The sequence below is a fragment of the Caretta caretta genome, chromosome 6 (assembly GCF_965140235.1).
Source record: "Caretta caretta isolate rCarCar2 chromosome 6, rCarCar1.hap1, whole genome shotgun sequence".
Lineage (NCBI taxonomy): Eukaryota > Metazoa > Chordata > Testudines > Cheloniidae > Caretta > Caretta caretta.
In genome coordinates, this window is record NC_134211.1 from 53,813,983 (window position 1) to 53,836,513 (window position 22,531).

At 41.0% G+C, this 22,531-nt stretch overlaps 1 protein-coding gene across 9 annotated transcripts in view; it reads right to left on the reverse strand.

Annotated features, from left to right (window-relative positions):
- LRRC4C (leucine rich repeat containing 4C) overlaps positions 1 to 22,531 on the reverse strand; it is an 856,114-nt gene that overhangs the window by 472,052 nt on the left and 361,531 nt on the right. For 8 of the 9 annotated variants that reach the window (XM_048853297.2, XM_048853288.2, XM_075129528.1 and 5 more), the window contains one exon: positions 22,391 to 22,480. The exons of the other annotated variant lie outside the window; for it this stretch is intronic. The gene's annotated coding sequence lies outside the window, so the exon portion shown is untranslated. The remainder of the gene's footprint in view (positions 1 to 22,390; positions 22,481 to 22,531) is intronic. 9 annotated transcript variants of the gene reach the window in all.

The following is a 22,531-nucleotide window of genomic DNA, read 5'->3' on the forward strand; positions in this document are numbered from 1 at the left end:
ACATCATACCAAAAGGACCAAAGGTAACAAACCCATTACAATCTACATATCACACAGACTATGCTGAGAGATTGTGCCACACACTCTCAAAGAAATTGCGAAACCACCTCATTAACATCCTATACAGCAAACAGGGAAAGATTAAGAAGGATTTCCATGTCTCCAACCCTTTATCTGTTAAGGGTGTCAGCTTTCTGGAGTTGAGGTTCTCTTTACATGTCTTTGTATAGCTCTCTGTACAAGTTTTCCCCAATTCCAACTGTTGGCATATGAAGGCCTAAATCCTAAGCATTTATTATGGCTATGCTAAAGAGCAACCATAAAGTTCTGCCAAAAAGTAATGCTAAAAAGAGATTTATAGAATTATTAGTGAATAAGAACTAAACTGCTTTTGAAATTGAAATACATTTAAAACCATGACCTTTTGTTATAGCTGCATGTGGTTGTTTTTAATTGCATATGTGCTTGCTAGGAAAAATTGATTAATAACTATATTTAGGAGCCAGCTCGACTGAAGAGACAGTATTTGTTTGATGTGCACCTAGTAACACTTGCAAGACTATGAGACAGAGATATTCCGTTCTGCTGACATCCCAACACTCCAGGTATCTAACTTTATTTCTGAATACACAGATAGTGCAATACAGATAAATAATGTCAGTATTTCTTAGTTTTCCTCCTCAATAAAGTAATTGCCCCAATGGAGCACAGCCTCATTCCCACTAAGCATTGGGGATTATTTATTTATTTTTGCAATGCTGCAGCAAGGAAAAATGCCAGTTCCAGAGTTTTAACTTATTTGCCAATTAAATACAGATTCTCTGCACCCCAAAATACTTCTCTTAGCTCTTTAGACCTGTTGAATGAGAACAGACTCATATTATGCAGTTACACCTAAAAGGGACAGAAGAAACATCTAGAAACAAGCATTTAATATTTTGCTGAAACTGTACAGGGTATGTATGAATTGACAGGTTGTTTTACTGTGCATAATCACTATCTTCCATTTAGCTTAATGAATGGTTGCTTATCCCTACAATAAAAAGATAATTGTAAGCTATAAAAATTGTATTGTGACTATCTGAATGCAGAATGAGTCTCAGTGATGCAAAGACAAAAAGATATCCATCAACTGAACACCTTCACAGTTCACACTGTTGAACGCTATTTCTCTTTCTAGCTTTCTCTTTCCTCTCCTTCCACTTATGTCCTCTCCCACCTCCTATTCTCAGCAGTAGACAGTGCCTGTGTAACTGCACTATATTGGGAATGCCATATCAGATCAGAGGTGATCCATTATTCTGTCCCCACAGTGTACACTCCTGGATATTTCAGTGGAAAGTGCACAGTTATTGAATAACTTGCTGATGGAAAGTTTCTTCCCATCATCTAGGCTGCTAGGGGTTGGTTTATACTCTGAAGTACAAGGTCTCACGTTCCTTACACTTTTTTTGTATTTAATATAATTGTATATGTGCTCATTACCCCTACAAATGTGTAATCATTTTCTGAAGCTTTACCTTCAATATTATCTTATGATCACACAGATGCACTGTCAAGGTTCCTTCCCTACTCTGAACTCTAGGGTACAGATGTGGGGACCCACATGAAAGACCCTCTAAGCTTATTTTTACCAGCTTAGGTTAAAAACTTCCCCAAGGTACAAACTTTGCCTTGTCCTTGAACAGTATGCTGCCACCACCAAGTGTTTTAAACAAAGAACAGGGAAAGAGACCACTTGGAGACGTCTCCCCCCCCCCCCAAATATCCCCGCCAAGCCCTACACACACCCCTTCCTGGGGAGGCTTGAGAATAATATCCTAACCAATTGGTTACAAAATCATCAAAGACCCAAGTCCCTGGATCTTGGAACAATGGAAAAATCAGTCAGGTTCTTTAAAAGAAGGATTTTATTAAAAAAAAAGAAAGGTAAAAATCATCTCTGTAAAATTGGGATGGAAAATACTTTACAGGGTATTCAGATTCAAAACACAGAGAATCCCCCTCTGGGCAAAATCTTAAAGTTACAGAAAACAGGAATAAACCTCCCTCTTAACACAAGGAAAATTCACATAAAACAAAAGATAAACTAATCTGCCTTGCCTGGCTTACCTGTACTGTTTGCAATATTGGAGACTTGGATTAGGATGGGTTGGAGAAGATGGATTTCTGTCTAGCCTCTCTCAGTCCCAAGAGAGAACAACCACTTAAAAAAAGAGCACAAACAAAAGCCTTCCCCCCCTCCCCCGCCAAGATGTGAAAGTATCTTGTCTCCTTATTGGTCCTTTGGGTCAGGTGCCAGCCAGGTTAGCTGAGCTTCTTAACCCTTTACAGGTAACAGGATGTTGCCTCTGGCCAGGAGGGATTTTATAGCACTGTATACAGAAAGGTGGTTACCCTTCCCTTTATATTTATAACACACACACACACCCCGCCCAAATCACAGATAGGGTGAAACACTGGCTGTGATTTCTTCCTGGAGCTCTAGGAGAAAACAGAGTTAATTAGAGACATGCATCTCTAAATAGTCGTCATACAGTTGGTAGTCTAAAAATATTTCCCACATCTTAAGGACGATTTGGACCAGTTGATTCTGGGAAACTTTCATGGGAGAGTGCATCAGCCACTTTGTTAGAAGCTCCTGAGATGTGTTGGATGTTGAAATCAAAATCTTGGAGAGCTAAACTCCACCGAATACGTTTTTTGTTATTTCTCTTGGCGGTATGAAGCCACTGTAGCGCAGCATGGTCGGTTTGCAGGTGGAAATGCCATCCCCAAATGTATGGGCGTAGCTTTTCCAGAGCGTAGACAATGGTGGAAGATTCCTTTTCACTGATTGACCAGTGGCTTTCCCTCTCAGACAGCTTCTTGCTGAGAAACACGACAGGATGGAACTCTTGATTCGGTTCTTCCTGCATTAACACTGCTCCCACACCACGCTCCGACGCATCTGTGGTTACTAGGAATGGTTTGTCAAAGTCCGGAGTCCTTAGCAAGGGTCAGACATGAGTGTCATTTTAAGCTGGTTAAAGACCTTCTGACACTCTTCAGTCCACTGAACTGCATTTGGCTGTTTCTTTCTGGTTAGGTCTGTCAGTGGGTCGGCAATTTGGCTGTATTGCGGTACAAATCACCTGTAATATCCGGCCAAACCTAAGAAGGATTGGACCTGTTTCTTTGACTTTGGGACAGGCCACTTTTGGATAGCATCTTTGGCCTGTAGGGGGTTGATAGTTCCTTGACCCACCTGGTGTCCAAGGTAAGTCACTCTGTTTAGGCCTATTTGACACTTCTTAGCCTTAACAGTTAGACCTGCCTCCCTTATGCGCTCAAAGACTTTTTGTAGATGTTCCAGGTGTTCTGCCCAGGAATCCGAAAATATGGCCACATCGTCAAGGCAGGCGACTGCATAGTCTCCCAATCCTGCTAAAAGACCATCTACAAGTTTTGGGAAGGTGGTGTGTGCATTCTGCAGCCCGAAAGGGAGCACACTAAATTCATACAGCCCGACGTGTGTGATGAATCCTCCTTTCCTTGGAGGATTCATCTAGCGGTACCTGCCAGTACCCTTGGTTAAGTCCAAGGTAGAGATGAATTGGGACTGTCCCAGTTTCTCCAATAGTTCATCTGTGCATGGCATTGAATAATTGTCTGGATGAGTTACAGCATTTAGCTTACTATAGTCCATGCAAAAACGTATGTCCCCATCTTGTTTGGGAATTAGAACCACTGGAGATGCCCAGACACTGCTGGAGGGGTGGATTATACCCATCTCTAGTATATCCTGGATCTCCCATTCTATAGCAGTTTTAGCTTGAGGAGACATCGGGTAAGTTTGGGCTCTAATTGGGTGAGCGTTACCTGTGTCAATGGAGTGGTATGCCCGTTCAGTCAGTCCTGGGGTGGCTGAGAACGTTGGCGCGTACCTAGTGCACAGCTCCTTGATCGGCTATTGCTGCATACACCCAAGGGTCATGGAGAGGTTCACCTCTTTCATGCCACCATCACTTCACCCTTCGTAGGAGACACCTTCAGGACACTCAGCGTCATCTCCTCCTTGGGCTGTAAACTGACAAACCTTTAATTCTCTGGAACAAAAGGGCTTTAGAGAATTAATATGGTACACCTTAGGCTTTTGGTTTGAGGTGGGAAATGCTATGAGATAATTAACAGCTCCCAGGCGTTCCTGGACCGTGAATGGCCCTTCCCACGAAGCTTCCATTTTATGGGCCTGGAGCGCCTTTAAGACCATGACCTGGTCCCCTACTTTGAAGGAACGCTCTCTGGCATGTTTATCATACCAGGCTTTTTGCTCTTTTTGAGCATCCTGTAAGTTTTCTCTAGCAAGGGCTAAAGAGGTTCAGAGGGTGTTTTGTAGGTTGGTTACAAAGTCCAGAATGTTAGTTCCTGGAGAAGGTGTAAACCCCTCCCATTGCTGCTTCACCAACTGTAATGGCCTCTTAACCTCGCGGCCATATACAAGTTCAAATAGTGAAAACCCTAAACTGGGATGTGGTACAGCTCTGTAGGCAAAGAGCAACTGCTGCAAAACTAGGTCCCAATCATTGGAGTGCTCATTTACGAATTTACGTATCATGGCCCCCAAAGTTCCATTAAACTTTTCCACCAGGCCATTTGTTTGATGATGGTCAGGGGTGGCAACCAAGTGATTCACCCCATGAGCTTCCCAAAGGCTTGTACTGGACAGGCAACTTGGCTGTAAGAAAATCTAAAAAGAGTTGGACTTGAAGAGTTGAATCATCACTTGGGCCTCTGGGTTGATTAAGTTGGGCTCCACTAAGGATTGATGGATAGCTGTCACCTGCACTCCAGTGTCCCTCCATGCTGTAACCTTCTTTCTGCCGACACTCACAGGTTCCCTTTGCTCTAAGGGTATCTGGGAGGCATCTAGGCCTGAAGACCTTTGGTGTGACCCCAGTGCAATGAACTGTAATCTATTGGGGTTCTTGGGGCAGTTGGCCTTCACATGCCCCAGATTTTTACATTTAAAACATCACCCAGTTGACTGGTCACTGGGGCGAGGTGGGTTGCTGGAGAATGGTGTGGTGGGACGATAAGGTGTCTGGAGTTTTCCTTGGGATATAGGTGGGGCCTTGGGTTGCCCCTGGTGATAGGGTTTTGTTTCAGGTTGCCCCTTCTGATATTTGCCCCAACTGCTACCAGTTTTTTTCTCTTCTGCCACCTCCACCCATTTGGCTCCAATCTCCCCCGCCTCTTTTCAGTGGACATTCATTTGCACCACAGCACATTCTGCTTTCTGAGGTATAGGTCTTTTGTGAGACCTTCCTTTGTGAGAAAGTTGAAATTCTATCATGCTTCCAGTAGGATGACCAAAATGACACCGTCAGTATCTCACCATTGAAACAGACTGCTATGTATGTCTGTGGACTAGAAGCTATCACATATATACCATAAATGTGCCATCAAAGTAGCAATAGGAAATCCCACAATGTGAATTTCTTGTTTCAGATAAGCCTAATATGTGGATTCTGAATATCCTTAACTTTGGGGTCTGCAAAAAGTGGGATGGGTTCCTTATGAGAGCAGGCTCCAAGCTCATGCAAGGAATTTCCTGCTTCTAGTGGTGGTGTTATTTTTCCCTTTTTTCAAAATATTCAGAGATCATGATTTTTTTTTTTTTTACTGATTTGTCCATTATTGATAATTACTTGAAAAATATGATTTAATTGATGGCTAACTTACTTAATATTTGATATTAATGATTGAGATTTTTTTTTATTCTTGCATGTAATTGGTCACATAATTCGCATGGTATTGCTCGTAAGTCATCCAATCAAAAAACAGGAATAATTCAGTTTTCAGTATATAAATTATTCATTAACAGGATATTTCAGTACATAAATATTCATTAACAGGATGTTAATTTTTGTTTTTTATATATATTTTTCCTCATTTTTGCAAGAGTTCTTAATTGACAAGATTAAGAATGCGAGTGTAGCAAACTGACAGTATTTGCTAGAATATCATGAATACTTTTTGTGCTGCACTTTCCCATTTCGAATATGGCACAATGAAAAAAAAAATTTCTAGATCAAAGAAGGAAAAACAAAAAATGTTGAACTAACTCTGAAAGTGACACAAGTTTGTCAATTTCATTCTTCTTCAAAGTGAAGAATGAAGGGGGTCATTCATTTCACATTTCTATCTCCTGAACTTCTCAAAAATAAAAACAAATGCAGCTGCAATGCAGCAAGCCTGAGCGGTCAGCCAAGAAACTGACAGTCTCTTCTGGGAATGAAAAATGATTGTCAGCATGAAAGATAGTGCGGGATTTGCCTCTTCACCCAGCTATGTCTCAGTTTGCCTGTCATCATTTACTCATAAGGTCTGACCAGTTTGGGGAAGTATCAAGGGAGCAGCTGTCAAACTCAAGGCAGCAGGATTGTGAGGGGAGACTGGGGAGAACAATATAAAAACATCCCATTAAAATTATGATTGATCATGTCCTGTGTAATGGAGTCAAAGTGAACATCAAAAGTAGGCAAAGCGAGAAGGCAACGGTTCAAGGAAGAAATATTTAGTCACCCAGCCCAAGACTTTCAAAAGTGGGTAACTCAAGTGATGAGTTCCTAGCAGCAAGCACTGAAGTAAGTCTATTCAGCTGCTGTTTTAGGACATCACACATTTATTTTTTAATCTTTAGATTTAAGATTAGCAAATCACAAGATTAATAACTGGAGAATACTTGATTTTCTATTTTGCAGGAAACTCCACCATTTTGATTTCCCCACAGAACAAAGATTTTTTTTTCCCAACAATCTCCCAGGAAACAAAATGAAAAACATTTCAGGTTGATCAAACTATTTTGTTCCCATTTTGACTTATATTTCATGTTCTATTATATAATCATAGGACTGGAAGGCACATCAAGAGGTCATATAGTCCAGTGGTTCTCAAAGCCAGTCCGCCGCTTGTTTAGGGAAAGCCCCTGGCACGCCGGACCGGTTTGTTTACCTGCTGCATCCACAGGTTCGTCCGATTGTGGCTCCCACTGGCCGTGGTTCACCGCTCTAGCCCAATGGGGGCTGTGGGAAGGGTGGTCACCACGTCCCTTGGCCCGCGCCGCTTCCCGCAGCCCCTATTTGCCCGGAGCAGTGAACCACGGCAGGTAAACAAACTGGTCTGGGGCACCAGGGGCTTTCCCTGAACAAGCAGCGGACCAGCCTTGAGAACCACTGATCTAGTCCAGTCCCCTGCACTCATGGCAGGACTATTATCTAGACCATTCCTGATAAATGATTGTCTAACCTACTCTTAAAAATCTCCAATGATGGAGATTTTATAATCTCCCTAGGCCATTTATTCCAGTGCTTAACCACCCTGACAGGAAATTTTTCATAATGTCCAACCTAAACCTCCTTTGCTGAAATTTAAGTCCATTCCTTCTTGTCCTATCCTCAGAGGTTAAGAACAAGTCTTATCCCTCCTCCTTGTAACAGCCTTTTATGTATTTGAAAACTTATGTCCCCATTCAGTCTTCTCTTTTCCAGACTAAACAAACCCAATTTTTTCAATCTTCCTTCACAGGTCATGTTTTCTAGCCATTTAATGATTTTTGTTGCTCTTCTCTGGACTTTCTCCAATTTGTCCACATCTTTCCTGAAATGTGGTACTCAAAACTGGACACAATACTCCAGTTGAGGCCTAATCAGCACGGAGTAGAGCAGAAGAATTACTTCTCGTGTCTTGCTTACAATACTCCTGCTAATACATCCCAGAATGTTTGCTTTTTTTGCAACCACATTACACTGTTGACTCATATTTAGCTTGTGATCCACTATAACCCCCAGATCCCTTTCTGCAGTACTCCTTCCTATGCAGTCATTTACCATTTTGTATGTGTGCAACTGATTGTCCTTACTGAATTTCATCCTATTTCCTTCTGACCATTTCTCCACTTTGTCCAGATCGTTTTCAATTTTAATCCTATTCTCCAAAGCACTTGCAACCCCTCCCAGCTTAGTATCATCCACAAACTTTATAAGTGTACTCTCTATGCCATTATCTAAATCATTGATGAAGATATTGGAGAACCAGACCCAGAACTGATCCTTGCAGGACCCCACTGAATATGCATATACCAGAGTTTGAGGCCAAGGAAACAAGGAAGGCATCTCCTGAAGAGTTGCAACCATGTCTTCTCCTCACACGTAAATCAACAATATTTTGTGTTGGACGATGTCACAAAAAGGTCTATCCCAGGGAAGCCCAAAGTGAGAAAAATCTTCCATAGAATAGGATCACTCAGCTCTAATTCATGATCCAGACAGAAATGTTTGCTCACTGTGTCTGCTACGGTGTTTTCCAGACCTGGTAGACATACTGCCAAGATGTTGATTCAGTAGGTTATGCTCCAGTTCCAAAGTTTTACTGCCTTTGCACACAAGGATTTGAATCTTGCTCCTCTTTGGCAGTTGCTTTGTTGTCTAATGGGACTCTGCCTGTGTTACCCTTGATCTTGGGTAGAAAGTGGCTGCATATTTAGTGAACTGTTCTGAGCTCAAGTAGATTGATTTAAAGAGGAAACTACTGAGACCCCATGTGCCTTGTACTGTGAGGTTCCGAAGGTGAGCTACCCTGCCTGCTAAGGAGACATCTGTGGTGGTGATCTTTGCGGGGGGAGGGGGGCACAGAACTCCCCGGCAAATATAGTGGGGCTCCTTCTACCATAACCTGAAGAAGTAGGTGCCGGGGTCAGGGTTGCATGTGGTTTCTCTGAGGAATTCCTGCATTTGGAGGACTCCGAGGCGGGTACCAAAGTTGGTGCAGAAGGGGGCTTTTGTTGAGAAACCTCAGTGTGCAGCACACTGGAGGCTGCCTTTGCCAGTACAGAGATCTCAGTATCAGAAGAGGCAGAAGCCTTGCCAGTACTTGTACCAGATTTGGTTGGGGGGCAACTTCTACCTCTTCTTAGTCCTTCTATTGTGGGATCTGTTCTGTTCTTCTTAGAAGATTTCAGAATGTCTGAAGGTGGCCCCAGGTTTCTCCTCAATGAAGCTGGAGAAATGGAAGTTGCCCAGGCACACAGGTAGACGGAGGGTGACGTACCAGGGTGGAGGAAATAGGGGAAGAAATTGGGCCACAAAGTGGTAGCAGGTTTCAAAACAACAACATTCCATAAGAAGGAATTTGAGCCTTTCCTCAGCTTCCTGGATCTGCTCTTAAAGCCAATGCAATCTTTGCACTTAGATAGAATGTGGTACTCTCCAAGAGAGCAGAAGCAGCTGGAATGTCCAACTCTGCGGGAAAAAGAACTACTTCAGATTTGGCAGGACTTGAAGTCTGGAGTTTGGGGCATACCCCCGAAGACAGAAGGCCACAGGCAAAGAGAAGCAGCCCAGGTCAGATGTGAGGGAGTCACAAACACAAAAAAGTGGGAGGGACCACTGTCCCCTTTGACAGTTCTCAGGGTACGCTGGAGTGAGAGTCACCTTATTATTTCCTGCTTCCATTTAGATGGAGTCTAGTTTGTGGTAGCTCCTTAATATCACCAGCCTGACAGCCACTCAATCAATCATTCTGCCACTGGCGATGTCAGCCCTGATTTTTGCTTTACAAGTTAACCCAAGATGCACCCCAGTTCCCAAGTTTCTTTGAAGTACTCCTCTCTGATATCTAGCTCTGACAGAAGCTACTCATAGAAATTATGGATTCCCTGCTCCCAGAGGAACAGCGTATCCTGGTTTAACCTGAAGTCACCACTCCTGTATAATACACCACACTTAGAATCATAGAATATCAGGGTTGGAAGGGACCTCAGGAGGTCATCTAGTCCAACCCCCTGCTCAAAAGCAGGACCCATCCCCAATTAAATCACTTGAGAGCACTTACAATAAAACAAAAAAAATGATTATGAAAAACTCCACTAGAAACAGAGAGTGATGTGAACAAATAGCTATAACATAAAACAAAAATCACAAGATACAAACTGAAAAGGAGTACTTGTGGCACCTTAGAGACTAACCAATTTATTTGAGCATGAGCTTTCATCCGAAGTGAGCTGTAGCTCACGAAAGCTCATGCTCAAATAAATTGGTTAGTCTCTAAGGTGCCACAAGTACTCCTTTTCTTTTTGCGAATACAGACTAACACGGCTGTTACTCTGAAACCTGTCAAAGATACAAACTAGGGCCTACATTTATCAAGTTACCTTTCCTTAAAATAGTTTTCAGTCAAGAGTTCAGTTTGTTGCAGAGCTGGCTGACTTCACAGGAGCCAGGATCCAAATGTTTAGGAAAACACACCACCGTTCCACAACATGTCTCCTCAATGAATGGATAAAGAGTGTCTTTCTCCACTATGATATTCTGAATCAGTCTCTTGTCTTTATAACAGACTATGGATTATGTTTCTTTTTTTTTTTTTTACCTACAAGTGGTTTCAGTTGTTTGCAGTTGTCTTTTATGATCTTCCATTGACTGTTCTGTGATGGGGCAAAGGTAGACAATTGAGTCTTGCGTTACATTACCAGCTAACGAGGGATGAGTGGCAACTCTCCCCTGTATGAATAGGCCATCATCAAGTAATATCACTCCTAGGTGACTCCTTTTAACATTTAGATGACAAGGGCATACATTTCAATATAGTTACATTAACATATAGTTAAATACTACCCATATACACAGCATGCCATGATTATGAACATCAGTAAGCTGCAAGCTTTCAATAGAGACCTTACATGTTACTCTTTATGGACAAATACCCTATAAACAATTTATTTAATATAGTGAATTTCTCAGGTTTGAGATAAGAGTTGTTTGCAAAGAATGGGGAACCTTTGCTCAAGGATGCCTTTGTCTCTCAAGTCCCCAGAGCACACATACTATGTGCAAGGAATTAATAAAACAATAAATAAAATTAAATTGAAATAAAATAAAAAAGATAAAAATAAGTAAGCTAGCTATGCTTGACGCTAATGGCGGTTGGAAAACTCCACCTCTAGCTGCAGGTAGTTGAGAAGGAACTGGAGCAGTGGTCAGCTTTCCCCTATATGTCCTTGTATTAGAGCATGAGGAAGATTAGGGTGCAAGACTCTGTGGGCACTGGTACGAAAAATATCCAAACAAGAGCCAGCAGGGGCATGCACACCCCTAAAATGACAGCTACTTGTAGTAGTATCTATAACACTTCACTAACAGCACCACACCATTTTGTGCTTCCATAACACTTTCCTTCTGATGCTCCCCAAGCATCGAAAAACATTCATGAATGTGTCCCAACAGCCCCACTTTGAGGTAAATATCATCCCCATTTTACATTTGAGGAAACTGAGTAATGATGTGGTTAAGGGATTTTCACAAGGCCATAATGAAATCTATGGCAGGGCCAAGAAATAATTTATGTCTGAATCCTAGTACTTGGTCATGCATAGTCTAGCCTTTGTGTGCGTAAATGGACATTTGTACATGCATATCAGTTAATTAGATCCCTAATTATCCTTTTACACATTTCTTCATGCACAAAAATAAATAAAGGCGTTTCTGTGGGTCCAGTTATGTATCCCATAGAACAATGCTGGATACAGTCTCTGAGCTGCTGGTACAATAAGCTTGTGATGTTTATATCTGAAACCATTTTGTACCACTCGGGGAACTGAACTACAGAAGAGTTGTTTGTTTTCAAGTATCTTAAATCTCCTGCTCACTAGATTAAACACATGATAAATAGCTATAAATATAAAAATCAGCAAATACAGAATTTGTGAGCAACTATTCACACTGAGATATTAAATGCTAACTGGAGACTAGATGCAAAAAATAATTGCCAATATTTTCCTCACAAATACTAAACCTTTAAGTACCAAAAAAAGCAAACAAGCACACAATTAGCAAACTGACAAAATATTCTCCTGAGTCCTGCCATCAGCTGCTGTTCCTGTGAATACTATTTGCTGTATTAACCCATCTCTAGAATGGAACATGCTCCTTTCCCTTCTTGTTTCAGAATGTTTTGTGCACAGCATATTGACAGCATGTCAAGCAGTTTTTCCACTGTTAGAAACAGTTTATTTTAAAATCGTGTCACTGGTTGACATGCTGTAAAGGTGACTGAGTACTTGCAAAGGTAATAGGCTTGTTATTAACACCATTTGCTAACGAATTACTGTAACATACCATACATATATGTCTCATCATTGCTGGCACCATTCCAGGTCTAAAATGTTGGCTAATATTCACTGCAGGGAAAGTGTCTTAATTCATAAATATTGTAACTAGGTTGTCTAGTTGTCACAGTTTCAGGATAACTGCACCTGTATTCCTGCTTCATGGCCCCTCAAAGGAACAACTGAAGGTTTCCAGCTCCGAGCTGTCACCTCTCTTGAGTAGAGATCTGTACCTCTCTACTTCCTGACAAAGGGTTTTAAGGTGGTACAGGTCCCTGCCTTACATTGCAATATCCCCAGCAAGCCACTCTGCCTGTAGTTTATTTTCTCACCAAGAGCACATGACCAGTGTATTGCCAGCAGTTATCAGTTACCACACAGCTCTTTCTAAGTAAGCAAATTTATTCTTAAGGTAAAAGCATTTCAGAAAAAAAATATAATAAGAGTTCCTGTATGCAGGCTAAAACCTTACAAGAAGTCACCATATCAGTCTTATGGGGCCCTGTTACAGGGTTCTCATTCACTGCTTCTGCACCTCCTTGTGTTTAGATTTGGAAAGGTGTCTCATGGCATTGATTGCCCCCTTCTGCTCGCTCTACGATAGTCTCTCCTAGTAACTTGGGCCTCTGATCAGAGCTCCATCTAGTCCACCCATTCTGGGGTTACAAAGTCCAAAAGGACCACTGTAAAATGCTTCTCTGGCCAGCACATCCCTCGGCCCACGCCACTTCCCGCAGCCCCCATTGGCCTGGAAAAGCGAACCACGGCTAGTGGGAACTGCGATCGGCCGAACCTGCGGAGGCAGCAGGTAAACAAACCGTCCCGGCCCGCCAGTGGATTTCCCTGACAGGCCACATGCCAAAGGTTGCCGATCCCTGCTATAGCACCTTTCATCTAAGGAAATCTAAGCATTTTACAAACCTTTCTCACAACAGCTCTGCAACATTTATATGACTATTTCCATGTTATAAAAGGATAAAACAAGGAACAGTAGAGGTTAAATGGTCACACAGCAAGTCATTAGTACAAGTAGTATAGGAAAAAAATTCTAACTCTCGGCTCCTGTTCTTACCACTAAATATACTGCCCTCCCTATTGCATTTATACCAATAGCCTAATCAATGGAGAGTAAGTGAAACCCAGCATCATGGTCAAGTGTCATGGATAACAATAAGAACTTTGTAAAACCAGAGAATGACTGTGGCCCCAGCAAGTCTCCTGGTTTTCTAAAGTTATTTCAATTGGCTGGTTTCCTTCCCTGTGATTATCAGTTTAGGAACTCTTCCAATTCTTAAGCTCATTGATAATTTTTAAAACTTCAGTAACCATTTACCTTCCATTCATTCCTTGTTCATTTCAGAAATTCAGTTTGAACTGATCCAACCTTTTCCTTGAAATTCCAGGTAAAGCAAACACATGAGGGTTGTTGGGTTTTTTTGTTTGTTTGTTTGTTTTTTAAGAAAACATACACCGGTAATATCTTATATTTTGTTTGTAAGGTTAAAAAATGCTTGAAGAAATCTGGGAGTGCAAGCCTTTGGAAGGCCAATTTTTGTTATATAATTCAAGGAGGAAAATCATAACCATAGATTTAAACAAAAAAAACAACACTTTCTTCTTTCCAAAAAAAAAAAAAATGAATAGAAATTAACCAAATATTTCCTAAAAATAAACACTAAAAAAAAATTCAATTAAAACAGCATGCCTTTGAATCCCTCTCTCTTTTCTTATATTTATATTTTTCAAAAGTAAAACAATTATGTGTAAAATCCTATCCGGACCCCAGTTTCCTACTTTGCAGGTCAGATTTTCTAGTTTTCAGTAACCTCTCTTGGAACTGACAAGTTCCCTTGGGTTCTCAGTCACTTGCTATTCCAGAACTCTACTTTTGTTGTTCAACCGGTAAATGAGGCTTTTTGCACAGGTTGCCCTTTTTTTATCTGCAAAGCAGCCTGAACTCCTCACAGTCAGTGATGTTCACTTGCTACCATGTTTTTAAAAAGGTAAGATGAAGACTCTCTCTTTTTAAGACTGCATTTAGCTGAGCTCATGTATAATCCTTTTCAAAGTGTTCAGCACCTTAGAATGTTGTTTACATGATAAGGCACTTTACAGATGAGCCAAAGATGAACATTATTAGATTTGAGGTTGTTCCTCAAACACTGCACACGAGCAAATGCTCAGGGCAGCTACACAGCTCTCTTTTGCCCAGAGAACTGAGCATGAGGATGGGCTGATGCATTGGCTGTCTGCAGCAGTCAGAAGGTTCAGGAAGCAGCCTTCCCCAACCTTGGACCTTTAAGCAGAACACTGTTCTGTAATGACCCCATTTGACTTAATGGCAGCACTTTATACTATGAACTGATATGTGATCTCAAGAAGATGCTAGAGGAATCAGACCCCAAAACATTATATCCTGTGGTCTGAGAGGATATATGAACGGACACAGAACATTGCTTACTCCACCTGACAGCAGTTACCTCTTCTGCTCCAATGTTGATAACAGCCACTTGGGCAATTTGGACAGAATCAAACAGACCATGACTTAAGATTGTAAGACCCTTGGGTAGGAACCATAAGGTCTCAATTGTTTGAAAAGTGCCAAGCCCACTGCTGTTTGATGAATACATTATAATATGAAATGTTTCATGTCAGCTGTGAGCACATGCTCCCCGTAACAAAGAAAATGCCATCAGGCTCAGGGGCTAAGACACTAAAAAACACAGTTAAGCATTTTTTAAAAATCCATAATAATTTTCAAGATTCTATTTTTCATGTATTTATTTTTTTAAGTAAAACAAAACATCACAGTTGGAACACCAAACTGTCTTCTTCATCTAAACAGTGCAAATGCAGCACCCTCCAGTTGGGGTTGTACCAACTAGCATCTTAAACTACACAGTGGTCAACCCACCATATAAAGTTGACTAGATGAACTCTCTCAGGTGCTTTATGTATGTATGTTTATGAGCCTCTTGGTTATGTCTATTGAAATTAAAGGACATTGCACATTGTGAATGATTCAGATATCAGGTGACAAGACTGTAAAGCAAAACAGAAGAATCATGTCCAAACTCTGTGGCAGTTTGTAGAGGAGGAAGACCTCATGTCAGGAGCAATCAAGTATATCACCCAAAGCTATCTTGCACTGTGTTTTTAGGTGCCTGAGGAGTTATGTGGACACTGGGAATTAAATGAGTTAATAATAAATATGGTATAGCCAGAAACAAGTTTGTCTATGTCTGCCCTCCATGTCGCTTCCCGTTCACAACACTATGTGGACACACTTGCAAAGGCACAGCTCTCCTGGCTTGGCAGCTAATAAGGGCATCTGTTTGTGTAGGAAATCCAGACCTGCTGTTTATATTTTTGACTCCTTCTAGCCTATACTAGCTGAATGCTTTAATTTGAGACATGAAAGTGCAAACATGATAAGGTGATAGATAACTTTGAATGTATTATAGTGAGTGGGGAAGCGGGAAGAGTTTGCGTTTTGTTTTTAAACAAGACATTTTCCCCTCCTTACCATTCTGTCCAATAATCATAAAGTAAATTATAATTGTTAACACTTACGTATCACTTCTCTCATCTGTATGTCTCATACTGGTTATTACCAAATTACTTTTATGGACTTGGAAACAAAGACACACTGATTTATCCAAGGTCATACAATGAGTCAGTGAAAGATTTGAGAGTAGAACCCGGAGCCACTGACTCAGACCAGTCAGTGTCCTAACAACCGTGTAATACTGAGGAGCAAGCACTGGATAGGGGAACATAAGATATGCAGACTCTGGAACCAACCACAAACTTACATCAAATATGAATCCATTACACCACCCACAGCCCTCGAGCACATTACCCAGGGAGTGCAGCAGTGAATGGCAGACCAATGAGGAACAGCCTTCTCTTTCTTCTGCTCTCAGGGCTGGCCTCCAGCAGTGCAGGACTGTTCTTAGACAGCAACTTCTTTATTCAGCTATTCCTCTGCTTCCATTCACACAGGTGAAGTGAACACTCAGATTTGGACAGTGCTTTTCACACAAGTTCATTGTGATGAACCTTAGCAGGACCTAACTTATAGCACAGACAACAAAGCTAGTACTATGCCTCATAGCATTAAGATGATACACCACTTGAAGACACCTGCATATAGTAAACCAAGCAGAGAGTTCTTCTCATAATTCCCAGCAAGATTCCCCACAAAAAAGTAGCAATGTTTAGGACCAGATCCTCAACTGATATAAACTGCCATAGTTCCATGGAAGTGATTGCAACTACGCTGGTTTACACAAGATGAACATCTGGTCCTAGGCAAGTTGCTTTATTAATCTAAGATTCATTTCAGTTTGTGACTGAACTTCCTACAATGAAAGACAGGCACAAAAATCACCCTCAAAACAAGCAGAAAAGACTACCTGCACTCTCTATTGGACAAAATGTGTATTTTGCTGTGGCCAGCCTGTATGGTCTATACCATATTTTCAACTGTACAAGTGTTGTATTTTTTTTTAAAAGGTCTTGGAGAGCTTCTGACGCCTGTGTGAAAATCAGGCATTTGTAGAGCATCAATCCTGCAGAGCACCAAAACAGGATTCCTAGGTTTAGTTCCTATATTTGGCATTGACCTACCTGATATAGTCACACTATCATTTTGGTAGTGAAGAGGGATCCACTCACTGCAGGAGAGCCTCCTCATGGCCAGGCACAGCATAGCAGCTGTATCCTCATATAGCTTCCTCTACTGATGGCTGTTCCGTCACTGCTGTGATCTCTCTTCCCACAGCTTGACCCTTCAGCCAGGTCACACGTTAGTCCACCCCTTCTGGCGTAACAGAGTCCAACCCAGCTATAGTTCAATAACCTTACAGGAAGTCTTCTATCAGTCTCTGGGCTCCATTATCTTTATACCTTTTCAGACGGTTTCCTCTCCCCTTCCTTGGTGGCTGGTAGGGGAACCCAGGCCCACCCTCTTCTGTAGGTTCCAGCCCAGGGACCCTGTAGCCGGCATCAAAGATTTGCTCCCTCATACTCTTTGATGTCTCTCAGGTGCACTACTCTGCCCCCCGATAATGACTGCAGACAGACTGACTTACTCTAACGTGTGCACACACACTCTCTTTTTCTCTGTGCAGCCCCCTTTCTGCTACAGATTTTGTGGCTTTATAACCACTACCTAGCCCTTCCACAGCTGGACTTAGTTATCCATTACACCTGGCTCTCTCTGTCTCGCAGGTACTGCTGGGTATGTTAATTGGCCTCAGCCCACTTTAACTCCTTTAGGGCCTGTGTGGGGTACACACCCCAGAACAGGTACCTAAAGTGGAATGAGGGGTATAAAACAGGTGACACATAGGTACCCAAACTTTTAAATGAAGTCTGATTGTTTAGAATCTTAAGACTTCAGAAACTACCTCCCCTGCCCTGTTTTTTCCAGAGCCAGTAGGGAATTTTTGAACAGAGCTTGTTGGGGTCAGAAAATATCAATTTGTCAAAACTGAAACTTTTTGTGGAAATGTGTCACTTCTGATAAAAATTTCTCAGGTCCAGGAGGGAGAGACCCCATCACATAATAGCTATGTGGTAGGTGTTCACCTGAAATGAGAGACTCCCAGGCTCTGCCTGAACCTGGGTCTTCCACTTGCCAGATGAGGGCCTACCCATGGAGCTATTGGGTATTCTGAAATAGGTGGGTCTCTCTTTCCTCCCCCACCCCGTATCTTTTTCTTCCTCCCGTCCCCTTATGTTTCTCCACCCCCCCCCCCCCCCCCAAACCATTTAAATGGTCTGAGTTTCATTCCTCAGTGGAATGAAAACAAATAATCAAACCACAACGTTTTCCAGAGATTGGAATTCTTGTTTTCTGGCCAGGCCTACTTTCTTTCTTCATGGTTCATTCAACCCAACATGCTTAAAAACTCTGAATGTAAAGGCAACGTAAAAATGCCTTTTGTGACTACTTTGATACTTGGTTCACTCAAACTGAAGCTCAGTGTCCTGACTGAAACAGTTTGCTGCAGATTAAATAGAAACTACTGATATGTTGAGATCAGCTACTTCCAGTCTTAGCCAAGGAGATATTTGAAGTATTTTATGACTATTGCCCTGAGACAGCTTGTGGCAGCTCTATGATTCTCTTGTCCAAATTGGTTTAGACACATTTCAGCAAATGGAAGTGATCCATTGTCAGGTTCTTTTTGTGCAACAGTGAGAACATCTGAAGCCACATAGCTGGTTTGATTAATCTCAAGTGTCTTTAGTGCGACAACAGCTACATTCGTCTTTACAGTGTTTGATAGAAGTTACAGCATAAGTCAAAGCTAATGGCAAGCCCAGCCAGGAATTCAGAAGCACAAACACTACAGATATGGAGTTCATTATTGCAAACATTGGCAAATCTCATGCAGAGTGAGCATTCTGCTAAGTGTCTGAAACTGGAGTGTTTATCTGAACTACCCCAACCACTTAATTCTGCAATATTTGGTTGGAGATCTCATGACATTTCACATAGTTCCTGCTTCCATTCAGAACACTCACTCTCTATAGATATAGATACAGCTATGTGTATATACACGCCCATCCACCCTGTTTATGGAGGTGGTTTCAATTAGATTAACTGAAGAAACTTGTAATATATTTACTACATGCCTGTGCAATCAGTTGCAAGCTACAATTTATTTATCAAATGCCAATGCTCTTTATCGTATATTTATGACTACATCACCTAATCACTACTCCATCTCCCCAGGATTTACTCTAGCATTCCAAATCCAGCTTGTTTACTCCCCGCAATCACACACACACGCTGAGATCTTTACAGTTGGATTTGAGGTTGACAAGACATCTGACTTTACAGGCAAAGGGATATGGAAGTATCTCAAATAATAATAATAATATCTACCTCAGGAGGGCGAGGAGAGTAATTGTTTACATAGTACTTTGAGATGGCTGGATGCAAACTGTAACTCAGTGGTAATATGGTAACAGCTGCCAATATAACCTCAGTCTAAGTGAGAATTAAAGAAAATAAGAAACAAAAGAGAGGAAAAGCAAGAATTCAAAGGCACTTCTGTTTCAAATGACTTTTTAAACAGTATGATTTGTCTAACATATTATTAAGGGCTCTTCAGAGGAAAAGGGGAAAAAATGGACTCATAGCAAAGAGCCTATTGATTGAAGTGTAATTTCTATTATCACAGCTAAATTGTATTTTCGCATGCAAGCTGGAACCTCAGTAAACAGAGATTATTTTTGCACGGGTCCCCTTAAACATATTGTTGCTCATTTCTGTGCTTTGTGTTGTGTCCATTTTATATTAAAATTGAAAACAGTAGTGATTCATGTGCCGATATAGAATGTGATGTTTTTTAATTAGAAGCCATTTCTCTTACAGCCTCCTGCATCACTTCTCAATGCATTCAATTTTAAATGGCACTGTCAATATAAAAACCCATTTGAAGATATTCCTTATATGGGTTCCCACTAGCACCACCCAAACTGTTAAAACTGAAAGTATTTTTAAAATGCTCAATGGCAGGAGGGTTAGGCCATTGCCGAAAGTCAGTGGAAGTTTTAACATTTATTTAGCTGGGAATAAAGATTTTGAAAATCCCTACACTGGGGTATGTTTAATTATCTTGTTCATTTTTTGGGAACTTCACTTACAGTTTGTCTACTGTACATTGCAGTTTGTATCGTATCCACATTAGCTGTACTCTAGGTAGCTCACGAAAAAAAGACATGAGGACACAGTGACACAGGCTTCAGCCTAGACTGCACGATCCTGCCTGACCCCTCTGGATACACACATGCTGGTCAGCCTGTGCTGAAACCCATGCCTCTGCATCCTCACATTTATTTTTGTTGAACTAGCTAGATTACAGCTACCACAAGTACATCCACATGTGCTGCCAGAGGCAGAAATTTTGCGTATAGGGTGTGCACAAGGTGCTCCACCATTACACTTGCTTCCACTGGTGCCCTGGCTCTGCTGTGTATTCTGATACAGAAGTGGGGCATGCCCCTCTTTATCTCTGCATCCTTCTTGTTCTTCTGTTCCTCAAAGGGGAGCAGGAGCAAGTAATCCCTGTGCAGCCCAGAGGGCAGAGGATGAATGGACTGCTACTGCATGCAGCTATGCAAGGGGATTGGGACGCTTCTTGTTCAACCCTCCATCCCAAGATCCTGTAGTCAGTAGTTTCATTTTTATTTTTAAATTGCTCTATGGTCAGTTTCACTCATTCTAGAACAAGAGTGTATTGGGTTTGAGACATCAGCACTATAGTAAGTTTTTAAAACATTAACTTTTAAAATAAATGGTAAGGACATTTTTAGTGAACAAACTAAGTTTTGAAAATCTATTTTCTCTCCAAAACAATGAACATTTTGAACTTAAACCACATTACCACTGATCTTTTAAACACATTTTTGAACAGAAACATTTTGATGTACAGATCAGACTCATGAAAATATTTGTTTTCCTCTGCAATCTAATCCTGCATTTATCATGAATGAAACTATAAATATCGCCAATATCCTACTTAAAGGGATGAATCTGGATACCACAGACAGATAGTTGAATGACTGGTTTCAAAAGAACTTCAATGAATTTAGCCCTTATTTCTTTTCATAAGTCATCTGTGAACAGACCAACTTGTACTAATTAATTTACTACTCATAATTGTTTGAAACGTGTTTGTGAACAAATTTTAGCATATTGGTTGTTTACAAACTTTACAATTTGGCTACTCACTATTCTGGAATAGTAACTGGTCATTTAAGTCACATCGTATCGTTTCTACTCTCTCACTGGAGCTTTTAAAGCACAAGAATAACTAAAAGAATTATAAGCAGTGAACAGCAACTATCAAACAACAGTGAATCTTTTTGATTATGCACAAAATCCTTTGCAGTCATGATAATTTGGGTATTATAAACAGGACAAACATCCAGTTCCCACGTATTTGGGTGAGCAAAACCTGTTCTCACAAATGTTTATGAATAGTGTTGATGGGAATGGGGGCAGGAGGGAGGTAAACAAGAGTATGAACATAGTAGAACCAAGCCACTATTCAAAATTCAAATGAAATTTCACAGACACTCTTTTTGCAGAATCTTTTTGCACCGGAATCTTACACTGGACCTATATCAGACCAAAAGGGCTCTAGTCAGGAATGTCCAACAAATATAGGGGAAAAAAATCAAGAATTACAATCCCACTAACAGCAATATCAGAGATGATTTTGCTATTCTAGACTGACCGTGCTTAGTGCATATTGCAATCAGACTTGGAAGAAATGGCCTTTTGTCCTTCCCTGGTGTATTAGTACATTAAACCTGAGAAGGTCATTAATATTACTTAGGATCTTCTCAGAGCTGAAAAGTTTAATCAAAGTTTACATCACTGGCTGCCGCTCTGTAGCTTAGTTTGTAGCATTCCTGCTACGTAAAGGTCAAGATGATGCTATTTTTGGGCAAGAGAATTAATAGCGAGGTCTATCTAGACTTTGGCCAGGCAGGCTCTGTATAATTTTCTCTAGTGCTTAGTTTTATGAATTATCATAAATCCTGGCCTGTGTTGTCATGGATTCTCCCTGAGCTGAGGTTATCTATTGCATAGTATCATGTGATGAAGACTAATGTTTATGAGTCAGGCTAAGAGACAGCATCCTCAGCAGAGACAGAATTCCCACTGATCACCATGAATCTAGTATGTTATGGCCTTACATTCATGTTTCAGTTGACACACAAGTCAGCAGCACTGACAGAGGTCCAGAAGAGGAGGGCTAGTTTCATGGCTTGCTGCCTCCATGTGTTCCCTAATACAGCTTTACCTATGGGCCTGATTCTTGAGGAAAAACAATTCCCACTGATGTCAATTAAGTCTGAAGACAGAAAATGAATAATTAAGGAGAATTCCAAAGAGAGTTTATCTTGCAGATGGACCTTTTAAATTTAATTCCTTTTAAAGGAAAATGGGGCTTTCACTTATAAGGTGTTCTCTGTGCTTATCTCACCTAGAAGAGACTGTGTACCATAAGGTATAAGGCAAAATTACACTAAAGGCAACAGAAAGGCCTGACATCTGACAGAATTTCTCATATTATTTTGGGTGCTGCTATTACCCAAATGCTTTTTTTTTTTTTTTTTTAAATCTCTAACCATTAGCTCTTTGGGTGAAACCAGTCACACCCGTTAGCCTAAACTCATATGCTATCATCACTAACATAAACCCATTGAACTTACATGATGTTCAGACTATCCAATCGAATGTCAGCTTGTTTGGCTCCCACATCACTAAACTATCTTGAATTCTTGCAAGAGAGAAATTCATTTCTGGAGAAGACAAATAAAAAAAAAAGACATTAAGTTAGACTACTGAAGATT